Source organism: Alosa pseudoharengus, unplaced genomic scaffold, assembly GCF_046254945.1.
Source record: "Alosa pseudoharengus isolate Yale_2024_CS ecotype anadromous, Long Island Sound unplaced genomic scaffold, YU_APseudo_1.1 YU_APseudo_1.1_scf_2, whole genome shotgun sequence".
NCBI lineage: Eukaryota > Metazoa > Chordata > Actinopteri > Clupeiformes > Clupeidae > Alosa > Alosa pseudoharengus.
In genome coordinates this window covers 55,323,738-55,341,237 of record NW_027468663.1, presented here as the reverse complement: position 1 = coordinate 55,341,237, position 17,500 = coordinate 55,323,738, and the positions used below count along the sequence as shown (strand labels likewise).

General features: G+C 44.2%; 1 protein-coding gene and 1 long non-coding RNA gene across 2 annotated transcripts in view; one reads left to right on the top strand and one right to left on the bottom strand.

Annotated features, from left to right (window-relative positions):
* rcan3 (regulator of calcineurin 3) overlaps nt 1–17,500 on the bottom strand; it is a 50,223-nt gene that overhangs the window by 31,606 nt on the left and 1,117 nt on the right. The window lies entirely within an intron of this gene.
* LOC143135424 (uncharacterized) lies at nt 4,164–5,096 on the top strand. Its single transcript, XR_012988949.1, has 3 exons — nt 4,164–4,242; nt 4,429–4,603; nt 4,971–5,096. It is a non-coding gene; the product is annotated as an uncharacterized LOC143135424 (long non-coding RNA).

Genomic DNA, 17,500 nt, shown 5'->3' with positions numbered 1-17,500 from the left:
CTAACATGTTTGTTTCAGGTGCGCACACACACACGCACACACGCACATACACACACACACACGCACACACACACACACACAAACACACACACACACACACACACATACACACACACACACACACACACACACACGCCTGGCTCCATGCCAGTCTTGTTTGTCACACTGCACCCTAAGTAACACCTGGACAACTGCTCCACCTGAGTCTCTGGGGCGACTACATCTTCTCCGATGAGCTGCAACACTCCACTCTATTTTAGTCCCAACAATTCCACAGCCTCAATCAATCCCCTGCCACGGCTCATGTAGTCCGCTTCAGAAGGGATTATATTCCCATCTCTCGCAGGCTTCCGCTGTGCAGGATTATTACTGGCATATGCAAACACCCTTTTAACTCCCTTCATGTATTCATTAATCTGTACAGAAATAAACAAGCTGTTTAGGTATGCAGATGTAATAAAAATTGTCTCATGCAGAACTGAAGGAAAGGAGATGGTGTTGACCCTCTGGGGCACTGCTGAATAATGTGGTAAGAATGACATTTACAGTGAAACAAGCGTTGCCATGCAGCCAAGTCGTTCGATTTTTTTAAAATGTCAAGCTTGTATTCAGAGCAGTTGGTCTGAGCATTTTGTTGAACTAAGCCCACATAAACACAAACACACACAACAATCACTTTATCCACAAACACACACATCAACCACCATATCCACAAACACACGCAACAACCACCATATGCACAAATTCTCACAATCACATAAAACCCCCTTCTCTCTCTCTTTCTCACACACACACACACTCTCTCTCTCTCACACACACACTCTCTCTCTTTCACACACTCTCTCTCTCTCACACACACACACTCTCTCTCTCACACACTATCTGTCTATCTCTCTCTCTGACACACATACTCTATCTCTCTCACACCATCTCTCTCGCTCTCTCTCTCTCTCTCTCACACACACACACACACACACACACACACACACACACAGTGTCTAGATAGATAGATAGATACTTTATTGATCCCCAAGTGGAAATTCAAGGTCTCAGTAGCATACAGACATCACACACAACATGCACTTACAGCAGAAATGGTAAATATAAGTATAAACATATAACAAAACTCCACTGTACAATAGAGAAAGTAGAAGATAAGAAAAACAAACAAAACTAAATACTAAATATACTATATTAAATTAAATCAAAATGCACAGTGTGCTTGAGGATGATCAAGCATGAGACGCTTGCAGTGACAGGGCCGGGACTGGCCTGTAGTTCTGTGTGCATGGTAAGGTGCTCAAGAGAGTGAGTATCATGGTGAAGGTGCAAAAAGCACATGCACAAACCTTCTAATTACACTTCCTAACACACACATCTCAACAATGCATACATATAATTGCATACATACACACGTAGACACACACACAGACACATGTACACATACACACACACACACACACACACACAGAGACACGTAGACACACACAGACTCAATTGCTCTTATTAGGCCTGCCGGCATGTAGCATAAACCAACAAGAGAAAGTTGAGCCCCTGATGGAGAGGGACGCACATTATTCAGCAGGGCTTTGCATGTGTGTGTGTGTGTGTGTGTGTGTGTGTGTGTGTGTGTGTGTGTGTGTGTGTGTGTGTGTGTGTGTGTGTGTGTGTGTGTTTGTGTGTGTATGTTTGTGTGTTCTAATTGTGTTGTGTGTGGGGCGATGCTCTGGGCCTGCAGATAGACCTCATGCAGAGCACAGAGTAAACACAAAGCCTCCAGCACAGAGGGTATGTGTGTGTGTGTGTGTCTGTGTGTGCATGTCTGTATGTCTGAGCATGTGTGTGTTTCTCACACTCTCTCTCTATCCGTCTCTCCTCTATAAGTATGTGTGTGTTTGTGCGAGTGTACAGTGTAGTGTGTGTGTGTGTGTGTGTGTGTGTGTGTGTGGTCATAACTTCAGTAGTTTAGTGGTAGTGGTGAATCCAGCATTCTTGCCAATCCCAGATATGCATGCACGCACACACGCACGCACGCACACACACAAACACACAATCACCTCCCCTGACCCACCAGCTCACTAATCTGAGGTCATATAGGTCCTGCTGCTCTCTCAACTCAGAGGGACTCACCCTCACTATACCATCAATACACTCAGATACAGCACACACACACAGACAGAAAGAATACCTATGGAACTGTGTAGTGTGGATTTCAGTGTGTGTGTGTCTGTGTGACACACACACAAACACACACACACACACACACAGAGCCCTGCTCAACCCAACCCAAGCAGCCTCCGGCTTCTCTGCAGCTGCCCTAATCTAGGCCAAGCTATTTATAAAGCAAGCAGCCGAGAGAGAGAGAGAGGGAGAGAGAGAATAACAAAAGAAGAGAAAGACATGCGAAAAACAGGAGGAGACAGAGAGCGAGATGAAAGAGACTCGGGGGATGAGACTGAGTGAGGGAGAGATGCGAGTTAGGGAAGGCTAGAGTGATGGAGAGAAGGACATAAACAGAGGGGAGATAGAGAGAGAGAGATGGGGGAAAATGTGGGAATTAGTCAGTAGGTTGGCGGAGTGTAGGAAGAGTGTGTGTGTGTGTGTGTGTGGGGGGGGGGGGTTGACACAGTGACCATGAGAGGACAGATAGACTGGACCGGACCGGACTGCACAGCTCTGAGTCTGCAGACTGCACCCAGTTCAACTCAATTCACTCAGTCCCTCTGGCGTGGGGCGATCTTGATTCCCATGAAGATGTAGCATGGCTACACTGTAAAAAGTTTCTGTAAATTTACACCGAGATTCCAACATTATTCACCGGTTTCCTTTAATAAACAGGACTTTCCGGTCATTAGTAAGACAAATATGTAAAATCAGGCTCCAACACTGTTATTTACCACGCCCGTAATGTTTATTCTGGAACACACGTACTTCCTGTTATCTATTAACGTTACCTTCGTTCTGGTGATGGGAAGCTGTCTGCTGAGAGAAGATGATACGTTGGAATCATACCCAAACCCATCGAAAGCCATCAACACAATAAGGTGAGTTTATCTGTCACCTTTGACCAGAAATACAACGTTTGAAAGCACACTGGTCATGTTTATATTAAGTTGTATAATACAACATCTCTGAATGTTACCCTGCTGAAACGAAGTTAGTAGCAGTGCTATTCAGCTAGCCAAGACCGCGCTTTCGCCCTTCTTAAGCCATGCGTTATCGTTATCACTACACTTGTCGATCAAATTTTACGTTTCTTCATTGCAATCTGGAGCCATCTAAATGTATTGGTATGTGTAGGGTATGCGTAGTTTTTGAAAGTTTGACTCGCGGGATTTACCTGCTATAACACGTGCTTGCTAGCTAAGTCTGCTTAGCATCATCAGTTTAATAAACCAGTGGCCAAATAAACAATATGGCACAAACGGATCAGTGTTGACTGCTGCTTTCAGTGTTTACTTGTATGCATGGATTTTGCCCGTGCTGGTAATTACTTAAAGTTGTGTTAAGTCCTTCAGTTTAGAAAGCTAATGCTAGTTAGTAGCCTAGCTAGCTCTCCATAGCAGAGGTGGTTGCATGACACGCGTATGGTATTCCTCCCGAGTTCATTTGAGCTAGCGGCATGCAACAGGAAGATGTTTACATGTCAGATATGTGGGCATCAGTCCACTGCGTCTATTTATGTGAGCCATACCTAAATTCATGACAATATACCCAATATAGACCTTCCATGCTGTGTTCCAGATTGCCAAATAAAATTTAAGAGACATGCAGGTCTTGGATTTCCCCTGGGGATCAATAAAGTATCTATCTATCTATCTATCTATCTATCTATTTATCTATCTAGGTCTTTAGACGCACATATATAGAAACCATAAACAATGTGGTTTTGATAAGACGGACACTATTTCAAAAGCAAGCCCCCTTACTTTGCACACACATTCCTCACACAAACATCTTATCACACCCGCCTCATCACTTTTAATCATTCAACGGCAGACACACACACACACCTTCCATACTCACCTTGCAGACAACTCACATTCACTCACTCCTTACATACACACACACACACTCAGAGATTACATTCACTTTCTCACTCACACACATACACACACACACACACACACACATCACAAAGAGTTGTTGAGTGCCTTTCTTTTCTTTTGCTAAGGGATGTGCGACTGTAGCTGATGTTGAGTCTTCCAAGCCTACCTGTGACGCCTCGCCTGATATTACTAGGTATGATTGTTTTCATTCACTAGAGTAATAATGATCAACATATACATATTTAAATCAACTTTTGAATACTAAATGTTTTTTTTTTCTGTATTGAATTTTGTTTGGACAAAATCCTAAAATGAATCTAATCATAGTTGACATGTGGATCTATATCTTAAATTGAATATGATAAATTATTTTTTTCAGGTGAACGACAAGGTAATCATCAAAAGTGGATGGTCAGCATTGAATCCTTAATCGTTTGTGAAGGGTCCAACCTCGCCACATTTCTAACAGGCCTTGCGACATGTTTCTCCACCTTCTACATTCTGAATCTGCAATATCAGGAGGAGGCAGCGTGCACCCTTGAATTCATCCAGAGGTAAGTTCATGTCACACTTTCGAACCAGAATTTGTTTTATGTGTGGTATGTATTGGGGGGGTTGTGTAGTAGTCTACTATGTAGTTATAAGCACTACTATGCAGGATTACACCCTCTGTAGAGAGCAATCATGCATAGTACTGCTGTAATAACCACAGAACACTATACTTTTACTTCATACAACTGATTAAATCAAATATAAATGCAGTTACAGTAAGTAATAAATGTCAGTTAATTTCATTGTGAGAAAGTGTGTTAACGTTACAAATTCACATCCGATTCATTCACTTTGGCACAATTTTCCTCTACATGAATCCTAGTGTACCCTATCAGTTTTTGTAACTCTCTCTCTTTCTCTCTCTCACAGAAAAAAGGCCCAGAAGAAGCCTAAGAACAATCACTAATAAGTAAAGTGAATGTTATACTTGATTTCTCATGAATGTTACTTGATTTCCTCCCTGATTATCATTTATACTTATCTCTGTACTTTAAATTCTTCTGGACATAATCTGTCAGTTTATTCATTCTCACATGTACACAAGCCCAGTGCGATGCAATGATATTGATAATTATCTGTGATAATTATTCTGTATCTTATTTGATTTTGAAATAGTACTACTGTAGATAACATGTCTACATTTTACATACATATGTGATACACAAGCCTAATGCGATGTTTTTATTTTCCATGATAATTCTTTTGTACCTTATTCACGATTTTTGAAATACAACTAGATCACGTGTCTACATTTTACATTCATACGTGATACACGAGCCTAATGCGATGTTTTTGTTTTTCATGATACTTCTTTTGTACCTTATTCCTTGTTTTTTGAAATACGATTTTCAAAATACAACTAGATAGCGTGTCTACATTTTAAACGGGCCTAATGAAATGTTTTTGTTTTCCATTGTAATTCCTCTGTGTCTTATTGCCTGTTCTTTGAAATCCGATTTTCAAAATACTACTATGTATCTACATTTTACATTCATACATGATACACGAGCCTAATGCGATGTTTTTATTTTCCATGATCGATCCTGAAATACGATTATAGTCAGTCTACATTTTCCAAAATTACTATTTATCTTGCTTCATGTCCCTTCATCTTTCAAAAAGATTACTTTACTGTTAGACTGTCAAGTAAGTGCTGTGAAATAAAATATCTGTTAAATTACAAATAAGTAACTGACGTGAAAACATGGATTTTTATCTTTAAAATGTTGATTTGAGAGTGGATGAACTCAATATATGGCACTTGTTTCCTGAAATTTAAAAAAAATAAAGACCTGTTGTGTAACTAACGCGAAGATCACATTTTTTTCTTGTTACCCAACATGAAAATTATGTTATACAGGAATTTAATGTTATGGTAGTCTGCAGGTGCAGGGTGGTTAAGGACCATAGGCCTCAGTGAATAAATGTGATTTTAGGTGCTTTTTGAACGTAGCCAGTGTGGGGGCTTGGCGGATATGGAGAGGTAGACTGTTCCAAAGGGTGGGGGCAGCAACACAGAAGGCTCTGTCACCAAAAGTCCGTAGCCTGGAACGGGGATGACAAGCTGGTCCTTGCCAGAGGACCTCAGGGACCTTGGCTGGGAGTGATGCTGGATGAGATCGGAGAGGTACTGGGGAGCAAGAGCATTGAGGGATTTGTATGTAAGGAGTAAGATTTTGTAGGTGATGCGTGACTTCACCGGGAGCCAGTGAAGCTGCTTGAGTGTGGGGGTAATGTGTTGCCATCGCTTTGTGTGTGTGAGGATCCTGGCAGCCGAGTTTTGGACACGCTATAACACACCCCATAAAGGACACCGTTACAGTAGTCCAGACGGGAGGTGATGAAGGCATGTGTCAGAGTCTCCGCAACAGTGTCTGAAAGTGAGGGCCGGAGTCTGCAGATGTTTTTGAGGTGAAAGAAGGCGGATTTGGTGATGTTACTGATGTGAGCTTGGAGTGAGAGGTTGCAGTCCAGAGTCACACCCAAGTTACGCACTTCTTGGGAGGGCCTGATGGTAAAGCCATCTACGTTCAGTAAGACGTCCCCAACTTTCTTGGACAGAGACGGAGGGGCCACCACCATGAGCTCTGTCTTGTTGTTGTTGAGTTTGAGCAGGTTGGTGGCCATCCAAGACTTTATGTCATGCAGGCAGTGAACTAGTGATAGGGGAGGGAGATTAGTAGATGGTTTAGCGCTAATGTAGAGCTTGGTGTCGTCAGCATAGCAGTGGAAACTGAGCCCATGCTGACGGATGATCTGGCCGAGAGGGAGCATATAGATGGTGAACAGCAGGGGGCCAAGCACTGAGCCTTGGGGCACGCCGTGGTTGACTGGAGCTGGGGTCGAGTTGGAATCCTTGATAGTGATGTATTGCGTCCTAGTAAAGAGGTAGTGTGAAACCAGGAGAAAGCGGAGTCAGAGAGTCCTAAGTGTTCATGAAGACGGTGAAGCAAGATGGTATGGGAGACTGTGTCAAAAGCTGCAGATAGGTCTAGGAGGATGAGAAGGCTGATGAGGCCGTTGTCTGCAGCTATGAGGAGGTCGTTCATGATCTTAATGAGCGCTGTCTCCGTGCTGTGGTGGGGTCGAAAGCCAGATTGGAGGGGTTCATAGAGGTTATGGTGGGACATGTGGTGTTGAAGTTGGGCAGCCACCGCTTTTTCCAAGATCTTGCTGAGGAAGGGTAGGTTGGAGATTGGGCGGTAATTTCCAGGATCGTCAGGGTCCAGGCTGGGTTTTTTGAGGGTGGGAATGACCACAGCCGTTTTAAAACTCGATGGCACCACACCAGATGTGAGAGAGGTGTTAATAATGTCGGTCATGGTAGGGCAAAGTGTGGGCAGACACGCCTTTACCAGGGCCGTGGGCATAGAAATCCAGTTTGCTAGAGGTGGATTTAGCTTTTGACACAAGATCCATGACCTGGTCATTACTGAGTGGTGAGAATGAGGAGAGATAGCACTGATGTGGATGAGCAGAAGAGGTGGAGTTGCAGTCCTTCAGGTGAAAGGCAGGTGGACATGGGGCGCCTGTCTGACGGAGCTGCAGGTGGATGTCATCCACTTTCTGCTGGAAAAAAGTTTGGAACTTGCAGCAGAGTTCTGCAGCATCTTACAGTTGAGAAGAGCTGCTTTGGTTGATTCTGGTGTTTACTGATGAGAGTGGAGTAGTACAGAGTTTTAGCCCTGGAGAGAGCCTTTTTGTAATTCCCCACATGATCTTTGTAGGCCTCTTGATGTACAACCAGTCCAGATTTTTTGTACAGCCTTTCAAGCCGGCGCACAGCTGCCTTCAGATGGCAGAGCTCAGGAGTGAACCAAGGCGCGGGCTGGCTGAAAGTGACGGACCGAGTCTTCAGGGGGGCTACAGCATCCAGACTGTGAGAGAGAGCTTTGTTGTAGTGCTCAGTAAGGGCATCCACAGAGTAGCTGGAGGGGTGGGAGGCAAGATGTTCTGCCAGAATGCTCGACAGTACAGGTGTGGATACGCGCTTGATGTTCCTGAATGTGATTGTTCGATTCACACACAGTCTGGGTGGGGGCTCAGGTACCGAGAAGAGGATAGCACGGTGATCGGAGACAGCTAGGTCCAGGCATTGGAGATTGAGGGGAGTTATGCCAGTGGAGCAGACTAAATCCAAGGTGTGGCCTTTGTCATGTGTGGGGCCATGTACATGCTGCGTTATGTTTAAACACTCAAGGATAGATAAGAACTCTGTTGCAAATGGGCAGCTTTGTGAGTCCACATGAATATTAAAATCACCCAAAATTATGGTGGATGGGGACATGGGGCAGACAGTGGTGAGTAACTCTGAGAGTTCAGATAGGAACCCACTGTTGGCTTTGGGAGGGCGGTAGACAAGTATAACTTGTAGCTGTGCAGCCTCAGTCAACACAAAGTGCAGGCATTCGAAAGTGCTGGAATTTATGGGGAGTTCTTTGACCATGATGTCAGAATTGTATATGACAGCCAATGATGCCAATAATGATGGATATGGGTCTGGTGATGATGTGGATGGGTATATGGGTCTGGTAATGATGGATATGGGTCTGGTGATGATGTGGATGGGTATATGGGTCTGGTTTGAGTTTGAATTGTGGCATGAATGACACGCACATTGAATGGTTTTGGCTTATGTGTGTGTGGAATGTGCAGTGTGGATTAAACTGGGCCTGGATACAGTGTGGTTCTGGTCTGGTCTGGATTAAACTGGGCCTAGATACAATTTGGTTCTGGTCTGGATTAAACTGGGCCTGTATACAGTGTGGTTCTGGTCTGGTCTGGATTAAACTGGGCCTGGATACAGTGTGGTTCTGAATGTGGATTAAACTGGGCCTGGATACAGTGTGGTTCTGAATGTGAATTAAACTGGGCCTGAATACAATGTGGTTCTGGTCTGGTCTGGATTAAACTGGGCCTAGATACAGTGTGGTTCTGGTCTGGATTAAACTGGGCCTAGATACAGTGTGGTTCTGGTCTGGTCTGGATTAAACTGGGCCTGGATACAGTGTGGTTCTTGGTCTGGTCTGGATTAAACTGGGCCTAGATACAGTGTGGTTCTGGTCTGGTCTGGATTAAACTGGGCCTGGATACAGTGTGGTTCTTGGTCTGGTCTGGATATGGGCCCACGGTGTCAGATCCAATCTGGGTCTGTAGGCGCTGATGAGACAGAGTGTGCCAGCTAACCACACGAGTTAAACTGCTGATATGGGCTTAGTGGTGCACAGGTCAAGGACAGTCAAGGTCATAGGGGGAGGGAGGATGGCAAACAGTCATTAAATAATAACAACACGTGCAATAAAAAAACCCATCTCACTGCAAATGAAATATGATTGTAAAAGAGTCAAAGAAGAAGACACAGAAAGACACACGCACGCAGACAGAAAGAGAAAAGGAAAAGGTTTTTCATCTTTGACTTTGACACATATTTGGATGAAGCAGTTTGTGTGTAACACTTCTAAGGCAAATGGGTTCTTAATGAGTGCTAATTCTTGGTGAGGGCCAACGCTGTATAAAATGTGTGCTTGTTCTGGTCTTGGCAGTGGAGTGAGAACCTTTATTGCTCACGTTCTGGTCTTGGCAGTGGAGTGAGAACCTTTATTGCTCACGTTCTGGTCTTGGCAGTGGAGTGAGAACCTTTATTGCTCACGTTCTGGCTGGAGCTCTTGCTATGGGCTCTCGCTATCCGCTCGTCTGGCCCACTCCGAGAGCTTAGCATCACAGCCAGGCCGCTAAACACACACACACACACACACACACATACGTGCTGACAAACCAGGTCAAAGCTTTTGATGAAACAGATTCTCACATCGCTATGGAAACAACACCATCCAGCTGCCAGACACAACAAAATGAAGGGCTTATGAAGAGCTGGTTGTAACCCTCCCTTCTCTCTCTCTCTCTCTCTCTCCCTCTCTGAATTTCACTCTCTCTCTCTCACACTCTCTCTTTCTCCCTCTTTGTCTCTCTCTTCATCTCTCTATCTTGTTCTCATGCACATAGATGCTTGAGATAAAGCACATTAGAGTCAGTGAAATCAACTCGGTTAGTCTTATAGAGCGACAACACTGGCTTATCAGAAAAAAGTGTGTCATGGTAAATAAAAAAACAACATTTTGTTTTTTATGAATCCCTCCACCACCACCACCACCACAACAAAAGACAACAAAAATGAGGACACAGATGAGAGGCATGCGTGTGTGCGCAACACAGAGCAATTCACTGCAAATGCCACTGCAACCGTCCTGAGTCGATAAACACCCAGTCCAATATGAGGCCAGGAGAGATTTCCATTTAGATGAATGTGCCACAGACTGGTAATTGTGAAATCTATAAAAGTTATTCTAAAGGCTGGCCAAGGCTAATAGGCTAACACTGACCCCATTCCTTCTCCATCCTCTCCGGAGGGCGAGCTTTTTACCGTCTCGTATTATCATTAACATTTGCACAATAAGTGGATTTCTCAAAACTATTTGTTCAAACTGCACCACACAGCGGGCTGTCTGCAAAAGCATGTAACTTGCTCCAAATGCTTAGTGTGACATGTCCTTGCACCATTACTTACCCACAACGGAGTAAAAATGCTTAGTCATGTTTTCAATATAACAATTTCTGTAAGTAAATTTCAACTGTACAATGTTACACAATTGTGTATGTCGGAGAAACTGAAATGGCTTTTATCATGTGCACAAGTGACTAGATGATGGGGAGGTTGAACTAGTAGTTTTGAGAATTTAAATTCTGGCATCTTATCTTCGCCCTTTTGATCCAGAGCCCTCAGTAAGCACGCGGTAAACCATTGAGAACCTCGCAATGTCATTCTCTGTGTAGGGTGGCGCAGAGGAGAGACACACACACACACACACACACACACACACACACACACACACACACACACACACACACACACACACACATGAGTTTGTTTGCTCGCTCAGCCGAGCCCCAGGCTCAAATCACAGGGCAGTGTGAGTGACCTTCATTGCCCAGCGCTCCCTCATGCCCAGCACTCCCTCAAACATGCTCCCCTGCAGGACACACCACCCAAATCACCCACACCACCCCACTCCAATCACCCACACCACCCCACTCCACCCCTGAGTGAGCGATCTCAGTCACTACTTTACACACGTGGTGTAGGAATACCCGGAATACACACCCGAAACACACACAGTGATGATTGTGAGCGAGACAGAAAAGTGTGTGTGATGCAGCTCTGTAACTGGTTAGAGGTGTTCAGTGTTTCAGGAGTTCATGATTGACATCTGTTTACTTTTGCGTATTTCTATAATGCATAATTGTTGTATTCTTGCACTGGTAACGACTTTGACACTGTTCACTTCTGCACCATCACAAGGACAACATCACATGTGCAGCCTGTAGTGCTGTAATCGGGCCTTAAAAGTTAGGCCCGACAAGGCCCGAGCCCGACAGAAATCAGCCCGAGCCCGAGACTGACAGCTTTTTAAAAGCCCGAACCCGTTTACAGCCCGACATTATTCAAATGTCCAAATCTTAGCTCTTTTGCCTTTAGTCAAGAATGAGTCATTTATAAATTTTTTAACATCATTTATTCATGCCTAACGTAGGCTACGCCACTTGGAAGTTGAAACAAAGAAATAAAATAGCCTAAGTCCTCTGTAACATCATAACATCTAAGCACTCTGAAGTTTGCGGGAGCACTCTGAAGTTTGCGGGAACCCTCCCATAAACATTAATTAGTTCTTGCGCCAGCTCTTCAAACCCCTCGCTATTTACAATATTAAAAGGCCTAATGTCTTTACAGCGAAAGCTGACACACTTGTTCTCCGTAATCATTTGTTTCACCTTTGCAGGGTTGGGTTTTGTTGCTGTAACAAACAATGTGATTGTACAGTAGGTTGATCCTGAGCACTGGCAGGTGTGGACAAGCTTTGATCAACATTCCTTCAGCGACGAATTCCCTGTCATTCTGCAGAATGTTGCATCCTTCGGATTTCACATAGGCTAACCCACTGGCTTATTATTCTCATTATGCACATGCCAAAACTTTTCCACACCTCAGACTTTGCTTTCTTTGCCGGTGCAACTAAAACATAATCGCCAGAGGCCAGCCTCCGTTTCACCTCCTCAGCATCCATTTTTGCATCTTTCTCGCAGCTAATCGAAACGCATCACCTGACCGCTCATTTAGCCTCCCGCACAAGCCGGAGCGCAAGCCTGAGCCCGGCCTGAGCCCGCGTGAAATGATAGAAATTAAGCCCGAACACGACGGAACCCGACCGGTCCCGGCAAACATCTTTAGCTCTAGCTGCATCACAACACATACTAGACTACTGTGTTATTCCTTTGCACATGTGCAGACTGCATCACAAGGACACAGTGGACTACTGTGTTATTCCTTTGCACATGTGCAGACTGCATCACAAGGACACATAGTGGACTACTGTGTTATTCCTTTGCACATGTGCAGACTGCATCACAAGGACACATAGTGGACTACTGTGTTATTCCTTTGCACATGTGCAGACTGCATCACAAGGACACATACTCCTACTGTACTACTTTGCATTTTACTTCTTTGCATTGCTTCTGTAACCTGCGTTACTGAGAAATCTGGCATCCGTTAAACTCACCCCCATAAACCTCATTCCCGATCCGGGTCACGGCACCAATGTAACGTGCGTTGCGTTTAACCCGCGCGGTTCAGCCCTGCACACGCCCGGACTCAAACCTGTGAAACAGCAGCACCTCTTATCGGGAGTCGAGCGTGCTGACAATCGAGCTAAAAGCCCAGGCTGCTAGCTTTCATGCCAGCGCTACTCTTGAGGCGTCGGGGAGTGAGGTTTCATGCCAGTGCTACTCTTGAGGCGTCGGGGAGTGAGGTTTACTAGTGTTCCTAACGCACAGCTATGCTAGCTGGCATCTGTTACACTCACCCCCCTAAACCTCACTTCCGATCCGGGTCACGGCACCAATGTAACCTGCATTGCGTTGAACCCGCGCGGTTCAGCCCTGCACACGCCCAGAGAACCTGTACAGCAGACAATTGTACATCAAAAACTCCATGAACATATGACTAGATGTTATGGAGGCTGAACATATGACTAGATGTTATGGAGGCTGAACATAGATGTTATGGAGGCTGAACTAGTAATAAGAGCATTTGAATTCTGATCTGAGCAATGCACCAAAGTGACTGAGAGAAATAATCGTTCATCCATGCTGCAGTAGTGGTGTTGTGTGGTTATGCTAACAAGCTGTGGTAATTTTTAAGCTCTGTTAAAGAAGCCCTATGCAAGTCTGGTTATTCCTTCGCTGTTTCTGGGTTTTCACCTGATTTGGGCTCGCATTTTTCACGACATAGCTCCCCCTGCAGCTTCGGTAGCAAGTGACTGCTACGCTAAACCCCCACTAGTTAGCGAGCTAGCCATCAAGAAACCAAGCTAAACACATACAGGGCTCACAATAAAACGGTCGAGCAAACACATTGTTCAAGAGACTATCAAACCACATTACAAAAACTAAGTTCACCCAAGGGTAGGCTACTTACAATTTCAACAGCAACAAAGCCAAGTCGGAGTCCGTTTTGCAGTCTTCTTAGAAACTACAATCTGACTACATTTTCGAGGCCTTCCGCCGAGTCACATTCGGATTGCTTCGGTCCGGGACCAGAAAGTTGCATATTCGGTTTTTCCGCGGAGAAGCACTAGCGGGAGACAAAACACCCACCAAACGACCCAAAAAGTGTTGTAGAACCATCAGAACGACTCTCAACCTGCATAATTAAGGTCATTTTTGCCAGGGTTGCCAACTTTGGGTGTTTGGCTGGAGTGAGATTTTGTGAAGTCATAGTGCGTGTGCGTTAAATTTTTCCCTAAACCTAATTTTAAAAATGTCTGTCCCCTGACTTTTTTGCTATGTACAGTATAATCCCTGATTTAAGTTTCTTCAAAATGTACAATTAAATTATTGATTGCACTTGAAAACAAGACCAGTGTTTTAACCCCGTGGCATGGAAGGATTATGAGCCACTGGGCCCCTGGGCACAGACATGAAAAGGGCCCCCCTGCCCACCTGAAAAAGGTAGTAGCTCAGTAGAAAAAATTGAAAAATAACCCCTTAAATGATGTCTTCTGGCGAGCTTTGTGGAAAGAAATGGACAGATTGAGACTTATGAATGTGTGTATGAGTGTACGTATGTATCAGGGATGGAAATAGCCTAAAATATTTTTTTCCACCTACCATTGTGGCTGGTGGATTCCAAAATCTACCAGCCACTAGAGATACAGTATGAACATTTGATGAAAAATCATGACCAAAATGATCACGGTTATTGGTATTGCAATATGATTAAAATGTGCTGACTTTTCTTCTAAACCTACCATCAATGTTGGACAGAACTCATAATTGGCCTGCTCTTCATGCCCAGCAACAAATCTAAAGGTCAACAGAACAGCTATAGTGTCATAAAAGTGGTGTGGCTCCTTTAAGACCCAATCCACTGGTGTGAGTTCTGGAGCCATCCAACTTTATATAACTCTATACTATCCTACATCATCTGATTTTAATATTTTGTCTAGGCTACAGTATATTTAACATTTAATATTTATTTTCTATTTGGCCTGTTATGAAATTATGCATTGACCGATATAAGCACACTTTTTTAAGACACTTAAATACATGCATGCTTAGCATTTTGTGAAAACAAATCATTATGGCTACATCGACAAACTCTTAGCCATGAGCTATATCCTCTGGTTTTAATATTTACACATATGTAGATATTTAAGCACAGCTCAGTTTTAAGACACTTAAAGCCCAAAATTGGAGACCATATAGAAATTTGCTCCCATTTCAAAACCGGATTACTCTGGAACGGCTTATTGTAGGCTACAGGGGATTGCATTACACCTTTGTGTTCGGTAAGGTCTGCTGTTTATTCTGGTTTACGGTTTGTCATGTGTGGAACGAAAAGTTTGTAAGATATATTTCCTCCTATATGAATTGAAATGAGCGCAGAGCTCTAGTAGCCTATATGATTATTTCTTGAAAGTTTTTTTTTTTTCCTCGCGAACCGTTTATCGCAGCAAATAGCGGCTATAGCACCTTATAAAAGATGAGAAAAAGTTATTGCATGTGATGTCTGTAGGCTACTTCGCGAGTAGTTCCTAGAGAAGAATGGGCGGCCACACTTTATGTCGGTCTGCCTCATGTCTAAATAGCAGCGTGTTCCGTGAAGGTGTCGCGGACCGGATTAAAATAGCCTAGTCAGAGAATCAACAATCAGAGAAAACTGCGCTGAGAACGTTGTAGGCGGATATTAGACCTACCTGCTGTTGGTCTAGACGTATGCCTTAAACTCGTATCCTGTCATTTAGAAACAATGCTGTGGGCTAGTCTAGTCATCAACAAAAAATTAACGGATTGCAAAAAAAAAGAATGGATTTGGCGTGACATTTCTTGAGTGTGCGTGAGAGCGTGAGATTGGTGCTGAAAGCGTGAGCGTGAGGGCCAGATGCGTGAGAGTTGGCAACCCTGTTTTTGCTAAAATTGTTGCATAGGGCTTCTTTAAGGTCTGGCTGCGGGCTCTTAGCTTAGCAGGTGAGGACAGTGATTTAAGCAGAAGATGGCCTCGAGGAGCTGAGACTAATATGTTTAAGGGGAAAGGAGGGCAGCTAGAGAGAACCAGAGTGAGAGAAAGAGCCAGCGAGGGGAAGAGAAAAGGCTTTATATGTGAGTAATGAAGTGGGTCTGTCTGCCCAGAGACCATGTGGGCAGCATAGAGATCCATCAAAGACAGAGAGGGAAAGAGAGAGGGGAGAAAAGAGACACAGCTCTTAATATTTCTCCCTTCAGCTAATGCAGAAGAGGAGGCGGAGGGGGTGGGATAAAAGCCATTTTCAGGACTACTTTTTCAGGGGGCCTGTAAACTCTTCCTGAGCAGATCTTGGAGTGCTGTGCAGAGTGAACGCTGGGTGTACTGGGAATGCTAGGTACAATGGGAATGCTAGAGGCGTAATGGGAATGCTAGGAGTAATGGGGGAATGCTAATGGAATGCTAGGTGTAAATGGAATGCTAGGTGTAATTGAAATGCTAGGTGGCATGGGAATGGTAAGTGTGATGGGAATGCTAGGTGGAATGGGAATTCTAGATGTGATTTGAATACTAGGTGTAAATGTGAATGCTAGGTGTAAATGTGAATGCTAGGTGTAAATGGAATGCTAGGTGTAATGGGAATGCTACTGTAGGTGTAAATAGAAATGCTAGGAGTAGTGGCAATGCTAGGTGTACTAGGCATGCTAGGTGTAGTGAGAATGCTAGGTGTTTGCCTGAGTCTGGAGGCCTAGGCACCGGCTCTTGAATGTAGGTTACAATGTTCTGCCCCCTCCCACCCCTCCTCCCTTCCTCCCCATTAGCCCCTGCGTCTGTCAGATCTACAGACTCCTGTTTGTTCTGAGCTAGTGAAGAATACATCAAGGAGAGAGAGAGAGAGACGGAGGGACGGAGAGAGGGAGAGAGAGATGAGGAAAACAGAGCAGAGTGAAATAAGCCTCAGGGTTTGTGGTATTAGAAGTTTGCAGGAAAAGGTTATTTAAACAGAAACAAAGTTTATGGATGGCAAAGTCTGTAGTGTTTGAGTCTCTCTCTCTCTCTGCAAATGCATTCATTATTTGACTTACTGCATAACGCCAGTGAAATCCAAACTGTGTGTGTGTGTGTGTGTGTGTGTGTGTGTGTGTGTGTAAATGGGGGTAGGTGATTGTGAGGAAGTTAATTACAGAACTGGAGGCTTCTAGTTGCTGCTTAGATTAAGTAGGATTGACTCATGAGAAGGGAATTTGTGTTGCCAATTTAAGCATGCTAATGTGCTCTTTAAAATATGTTTTGGTTAACGAAGGAACAAGTGAGGGGGAGGTGATTGAGAGAGAGTGTGTGTGTGTGTGTGTGTGTACGTGCATGCGTGCGTGTGTGTGAGGGAGTCACGAGCCTGGCACTCTTAAAGTCCTGGCTATGCGGAGGATCTAATGGGATTAAAATAAAATTATTATTTTATTATTATTATTTTATTAAAACAGTATTTCTCTGTGTTCCTCCTCTACGCACCTAACCAGGGCCAAGTGTTTCCACATAACCACTCAGGCAAGGACACAACAACACAACAACGCAAACAGCACAACAACACAACAACGCAAACAGCACAACAACACAACAACGCAAACAGCACAACAACACAACAACACAAACAACACCATTGGAACATTGCTCATAAAAGTGGGCCTGCACATTGTCACCTTTAGGGGCCCTGGTACTAGTGGCCATTCCCCTCCAACTAGGAGCCTGTCACACACACACACTCACACTCACACTCACACTCACACTCACACTCACACTCACACACACTCACACTCACACTCAC